Source organism: Balaenoptera borealis, assembly GCF_965194805.1.
Source record: "Balaenoptera borealis genome assembly, contig: HAP1_SCAFFOLD_1160, whole genome shotgun sequence".
Lineage (NCBI taxonomy): Eukaryota > Metazoa > Chordata > Mammalia > Artiodactyla > Balaenopteridae > Balaenoptera > Balaenoptera borealis.
The window spans coordinates 1-7,019 of NW_028123053.1; the positions used below are offsets into that span (position 1 = coordinate 1).

Sequence of the window (7,019 nt, forward strand, 5' to 3'; positions counted from 1 at the left end):
GACTCTCTTTTCTGGTTGTTGGCTGAGTATGTAATGTCCACTCTGGGTCATCTAAGGGCCGAGACCAAGTACTCTGTTCCTGCTGTGACCCGTGCTTCTGCTACCACGTGCTGCACAAGGTAGGTACCTCAGAGTCCTAGCTGAACAGCTCATAGAGAGACAGGTCTCACCCTTGCTTCTCCACCTGCATCTTACAGAGCTGGAAAGTAGGAACTGCAGCCCGGCAAGCCACGGACCCAGGCAATCCTAAAACTGCAAAGTCACCTGTGTTGATTCCAGCCAGCTTTTAGTAAGTAAATCCGTGACTCTTGTAAGAAGAGATTTCAGAAGATGTGTACCTTCTAGAGAATTCACATTTAGTGAGGGGCATGTGAAAAGGTGTACACAATTTTAATCTTTTTATTTTACTAATAGTGTATCTTAATGATTGAAAAATAGAAATTCCTGTAAATATAAAGAAAACCAGAAAGTACTCATACTTTACACACCTAGTGTTCACGGTCTAATGGGCCTGCTTCGCCTTCCCCTCTGTCTTCTATCTGAGCCTGCACGATGGACGGGACTCACCTGGTACAAGTGACGCGGGGTCGAGCTGGACTGTTGGTTTTCTGCTCTGCCTCTGCTTCCTCTCCGCATCCTGGACTTTAAAGAAGATGAATGAAATGTCTGCTCTGGTTGCTGGCTGTTTCATCTCCAACTTAACCTCAGTCTGTGGTTGTGGAGGGCCTCAGAAGTCAGGAAGGTCCGCCGCCGCCAACATGGGGAGGGTGGGGCCGGACCCAGGTTCCAGCCCAGCCCTGACACGCAGTGCGCTCAGTGGGACATGTTGGCACGCATGCAAGGCTGTAGCGCTGCCAGCCCCCATATGCTGCCTTCTTGAGGGCTGGCGGTGCCCTTCAGGACTGGCTGCATCCTTCGTCCCATTTGAGTGGGCAGTAGTAGATAATAAAATCTCAGAATATCCCTTGATCCCTGACCATCCAGGCAGGCATCTGTGGTCCTCCAGCTTAGGCCTGCCTGGGCCCTGTCAAGCCCCTGTGGCCAATCGCTGTGCTGACTTTGCTGCTGGGCAATTGAACAGCTACCTGGGCAGCGTAGACGGCCCCTTGGGATGTTTCAGTTCCCTACATCCATGTGATTGAGAAAAGGGCCTCCTCCCTCATAGCCTCTCAGCCTTCCGAGAGGACGTAACCCTCCAGACATTGAGTGTGGCCCTGGCCACAAGCAGCATACAGCAGACCGTGGCCCTGCAATCCTCTGGCCTTCGGGTTGTTGCAAACCTTTGACATTCATACTCATTAAAAATCAAAGGTATGGGAGCAAGTGGCTTCCCAGCTGGTGTTTTCACTCTGAGGCCACGTGGTCTCCAGGAGCCACGTGCATCCGGGCCCAGTCCCTGCGGCCTCCGGAAAGCCAGCCAACTGTGGATTCCACGGTATAGAATCATCCTTGAGACACTGCTCCGCTGAGTAACAGTTTCCTTACCACCTACCGTTTGGTTTCTGTTCTCTGTAAAGGAGAGAGCAGAGACTGGGAAATGAGCAAATGTGTTCTGTGGAGGTGGGTGATTAATATAGTCAGAGGGCAGGTGTGACTCCTGGGCTCCCACCTCCCAGGGACACGAATGAAGTCTGTGTGCCTTTTGAGGTACACTGGCAATCAGGGCCAGCCTCTGATGTGAGGCCCCAATGCCCAAAGCAAGAGTCTTGAGTTTACCACCAACAGCAAAGTTGCTATTTTAGCTAGTGGAAGAGCTTCCTGCCATCAAGGGAGGACAGCAAGAGCCCTGGATGGGTGACCACAGCCCCTGACCTTAACTGAACCTCTTCTTTTCTGTTAAAATGGACATTGAGTGGGTGTCGCCTGCAGTTTCTGGAAGCCCTGGATGCAGTGAGAGAGAGTGTTCCTGTGCATGGGGCCACCCAAAGGCATTTAGCAGCACAAAGGATTGGAGGGAGACCAGATCACACTGCAAGAGAGTGAGCCACCAGAACTGCCAGGTCCAAATCCACTCTTAAACCTGTCTCTTGCAGTTATTAATTTATTTCTATCGTTTAAAAATAATGTTTTATTTTACTTTAGTAAGTGTGTCCAGTCCATTGGAATCAAAAAAGTCATAGCTGATACATCAGAACGAATAATCCCTGAGACTCCCTTGGGTGCCCTACTGGATGGGGCATGGCTGGGAGAGATGAAGACACTGAGCAGGGTCCGAACTTAGGGGAACTGCCAGACTGCTGTGTCTCTGTTCCTTCCCTGTCCCAGGAGAGCGAAATCCCGGAACAATGGAAGGACAAGCAAAAGGGGGAAGAGGTCTTTTGGTGGCTTAACTGTTGTGTTTGTATTTTCCTTTGTTATGTTCCATTTTGTTAATGTGTGTTTTTACTAGGAAGTTACCCATTTCCTCTAGATTTCTAGTGTGATGCAATAGGTTTCTCATTCTAGTTTTCATCTGAATTGTCACTTATTAACTGACATCCATATTTCATTTGGGTTTCCTTCATTCTAAGTTTTTCTCTTCCAGGATGCCATCCAGTGTGTCATGTGACATTTAGTCATCATGTCTGTTTAGGCTCTTCTGGGCTTTCACAGTTTCTCAGACTGTCCTTGTTTCTATGACTTTGACATTGGTGAGGAGTACTGGTCAGATACTTTGTTGACTGTCCCGCATTGGAATTTACTTGGTGTTTTTCTCAGGATTAGGCTTGAGTTATGCGTTTTGAGTAAGCAGATCACAGAGGTAAAGTGCTTTCTCATCACTTTATATCAAGGGAACAGGCTCTCAGGGCAACTTATCACTGTTACTATTAACTTTGGTCACCTGGCTGAGGTAGTTTGTCAGATTTCCCCACAATGAAGTTAAGTTTTTCCCACTTCCGTACTGTGTGTCTTCTTCAGGAGGAAGCTACTTTGGGAAGCAGCACTTATGGAGACAGGAGTTATCTCCACCTCCACAATCCATGGATGGCTGAGTGTCCACATCAATTATTGGGACTTCCACATAGGAGATTTCTATTCAACCTTATTGATGAAAACAAACAAACAAACAAACAAAACCCTATGCAGTTACTTATTTTTACCAGCATGGACACCTGTGGACAGTTTTTTTTTGTTTGTTTTCTTTGTTTTTTTAACTTTTTGTTATAATCCAGCAGTCCAGATTTTGTTGCTAAGTTCATTCCTACTTTGGCTATTGAGAGCTCTTTCCATTGGCTCCTGTTTTCCTTTGACATCATTCCACTCTGTGGATTTTTTTTCTTGATACTTCCTTCTTTTCTGATATAAGATTCAAGATTGTCCTGGCTCATATATTTACTGTGTCAGTCCTAGTGTCAGCCATAATTTCAAAGAGCTCTGGTTCCTTTTACTAGAGAATGTTATGAAAAAGTTACATATAGGAGCTGAAAGTGCTCAGCTGATAATGCAAGGAAATATATGCATGTATTCCCACCTCTGTGTATTGTTGGGTCTCAGGGAGGGGTGCTCCACAATGGCATATCAATTATTTTGAATTACAGTTCCTTAATAAATGGCTGATGCAAGAGGGACACTCTGACTATCTCCTTGAAAGCAGGAAGTAAGTCTCTCATGTGAAAGGTGCAGAAGCCTATATGAACAACACTTGGTACTTCTTTAATTTACTGCTCCAAGCCCAAACTCTGTTTAGATTCTTCACTAATTGAGTATCCCAAACCTAAGTTTCTTTGGCCTGTAAATTCCTCATAACTTTATTCTATGATGAAATTAAGCCTCACTTTCTGTTACAGTTGGGGAGGGATCTATAAAGCACCTTGGTTTTTAAAGCAAAGGTTTGTTACTGGAACAAAGTGTCCCCCCAAAATAGTCTGATGCTCAAGATGTCTGTGTTCCCTTCATGTGATAGTTCAGGGCAGGTGGGGGTCGGGGCCCAGGCTCTGTCCTCCTTGTTTCTCTTCCCTGCTTTCAGGTGGAGGGCTCCAACCAGCAGGGGATGGGGTGACCACATGGCACCGTGCCCTCCATCCTAGGACACAGGCTGGCCAAGGTCCTCACCACCTCCAGCACTTCCATTTGGAGCTGCAATGGGTGGGAAGGCTGGGAGGTGCAGGCTGGCTGTGAACAGGAGAAAGGGACGTGGGTTCTGGTGGACAGCTGGGCGGCTCTGCTGTGGCAGGGTCACCCGGAAGCTGGCGCACAGCCTCTGGTCCTGTGAAACATGATTACACAGCAGCATGCAGTCTCTGATGCTTTGTGGTTCTGGAAATCCTATAGGAGGTGGTTCAGAGCAGATTAAGGTAATGCTCTCAGTGGAGGTGGTGAAGACAAAGGTCTGCCCTTGAGACTGAAGGTGCTAATGTGGGTGTATATACAGGACAAAACCATCTCGTGTGAATGTAGATCAGGCTCGTTTAAGATCAGTGCAGTCATGGGGTTTCCCTGATGGTGTAGTGGTTGATAATCTGCCTGCGGATGCAGGGCACACGGGTTCGAGACCTGGTCCGGGAAAATCCCACATGCTGCAGAGCAGCTATGCCCGTGTGCCACAACTACTGAGCCCCCACGCCTAGAGCCCGTGCTCCGCAACAAGAGAAGCCACCGCAATGAGAAGCCCGCGCACCGCAGTGAAGAGAAGCCCCCCTCGCCGCAACTAGAGAAATCCCGTGTGCAGCAATGAAGACCTGACGCTGCCAAAAATAAATTAAATAAATAAAGATTTTAAAAATCTTTAAAAAAGGAAAAAAAAGATATCAGTGCAGTCGTGTTATGCCTAAAATCTCATATCTTGTGCCTTTCCTCGGGCACACCTTCCTCAGTTCCTGAGGCTACTGTCACTCACATACAGGGGAATGGAGAGTGGGCTATCTAGTGTGAGACCTTCTTTACCCTGTGTGTGAGTCTGCTCGGGGCTGCCATAACAAACACCACAGACCGGGGAGCTTGAACAACAGACCTACCTCCTAGTCCTGGATGCCGTCTGAGATCAAGGTGTCTGCAGGCTGGTTTTTCCTTGAGGCTTCTCTTCTTGGTGTGTAGACAGCCATCTTCTCACATGATCTTCTGTGTCCTAATCTCTTCTGGTAGGACATCAGTCTTATTGGATTAGGATCCACCCTAGTGACCTCATTTTACCTTGATCACCTCTTTAAAAACCCCATCTCCAAATACAGCCACATCCTGGGGTCCCGGGGTTTAGGGATTCAGCATGTGAATTTGGGGGGATGTGACTGAGCCTATCCCATCCTCCTTAGGAACCAAGTGTGCCTCGGTCCTTCCTTCCCTCAGGTCCCATGGGGATCATGCGATAGCTAAGGGAGAGGCCACTCGTGCAGTGTTTGTGTCCCAGTTGGGGAACCCTTCTCTGCTCTCTTTGATCAGGCAGCGGCAGTGCCAGCCCCATCCTGAGGTGAGCAGTTCTGGGGTTTCCTGCCGTGTCTCCTGGCCGGCTGAGGTGCTCAGTATCAGGGAACCAAGAGCCACCAGCCTAGTAGGGATGCCGGGGACTCTCAGGGCCTTGGCAGATGTCTCTCCCAGCAGATACCCTAGCGAAAGTGGGGAAACATTTGGGGATTACATGTGGGAGAGAGTCACAGTCTCGTTTATGCTTCAGAAAGACCATGTTGGGGTGGGATGTGAGACGCACTGTGGGGGCAGGGAGATTTGTCAGGGCCTGATGGAGGAACCAGGCACTAGATCGGGCTTGGGCCAGGGCTGTGGGTGTAGAGGGGAATTAGTGTGAATTTGGAGGAGGGGGTCGCAGGGTATGAGATCAGCTGGTGCACAATTCTCTGGTTGGTTGATGGTGAGGTAACAGGGTGGTGAACAGTATCAATCCTTAGGTGCCAGTAGGTCTGGGGGCTCTTGATCATCAAGTACAGTAGTTAATGTCTTCCATCTGGTAGAAGTCTGTAAAACAACTCAGGAAGCGTGCATCAGATGCTGTTATCCAGGTACTTCAGAGAGGAGCTACAGCAGAGGATATGGGGGGGTGGGTCTGTCCTGGGAAGGCCCCGTAGGGTCCTGCTCGGTTACACCCGGTGTCTGGGCTCAGCAACCAGGGAAGGTGGGGCTGCTCCTGGGTGTGGGGAGCTGCAGGATCCCGGTCCCCTGAGGGCCCTGCTAGCCCCCAAGGTGAGATGGGGGTGCAGTGACTGGACAGAGGTGTCTGGCCTGGGAGAGGGGTCCGGGCTGGAAATGTCACGGGACTCATCGCAGGGAGGGAGAGGAAAGACCAGGCTGGGGAAGGTGGGTTACAGCAGACTCCACGGATGTGTCTGTGGGCCTGACAGAAGCAACTCAGAGCCAGAAGAAGTGGCCGTCAGGAGCTCAGCTTCATTCTCCTGTTCCTTTGTAAAACTGCTGCGTCAGTTTGAAACACCACCAGGAGACTTCTGGGCCCATTGCTGCCATGGTTTCATCAAAGGGGCCCGGGTGGAAAACAGAACCACTGCAGGCCCAACCCATGTCCCCACTGGGGGTGAATCCGATCAGGGCTCCAGGGCTCACAGACTTGAGGGAACCTCTGTCCTCCGGACTGGTCTTCCTCCTTCCTCTCACCTGCTGGTCAGGAGCCCAGGCTCCCCCATCCTGGCTCCATCCCCCAGGGCCTGGATTCTGGGACAGCTTAGAGGTAATGCAAGACCCTCACGCTCCTTTATGTGCCTGGGGGCAAGAATGTCTAAAAAGGTGCAACTGGCTGATTACAGAGGGCTGAGTGTTTGCAGCAGGTATGGTTGGAAAGATGGGGTGTGAGTTTTCTATGTCTTCACAGCCTTCCCAGTGTAAAGATCTGTGCATGTCCTATGGCCAGTGAACTCCCCACACCATCCTCCCAGGAAGCTCAGCCAAGTATTATGAGGGCAGAGGCTCTCCCCTTGCTTATCTGTAACTTCCCACTCCCACAATGAGAAGCTTGGTGCCCACTATCTGCCGTTTACCTATGCATTGCTCCTTTCCAGATTACATGTGCAGAGGTTTCAGAATTGTTAGCTGCTACACCCTGGAAAGAACTCCATAAAATAAAGTCCACTGTTTGTGTACAT

General features: G+C 49.6%; 1 long non-coding RNA gene across 2 annotated transcripts; it reads left to right on the top strand.

The window, feature by feature from the left end:
• Positions 1-9: 9 nt before the first annotated feature.
• On the top strand, positions 10-3,550 carry LOC309621907. Of its 2 annotated transcripts, XR_014240329.1 has the most exons (3): positions 10-119; positions 198-289; positions 545-3,550. It is a non-coding gene; the product is annotated as an uncharacterized lncRNA (long non-coding RNA). The 2 variants fall into 2 exon arrangements; XR_014240328.1 differs by having other exon boundaries at positions 10-289.
• Positions 3,551-7,019: the final 3,469 nt, after the last annotated feature.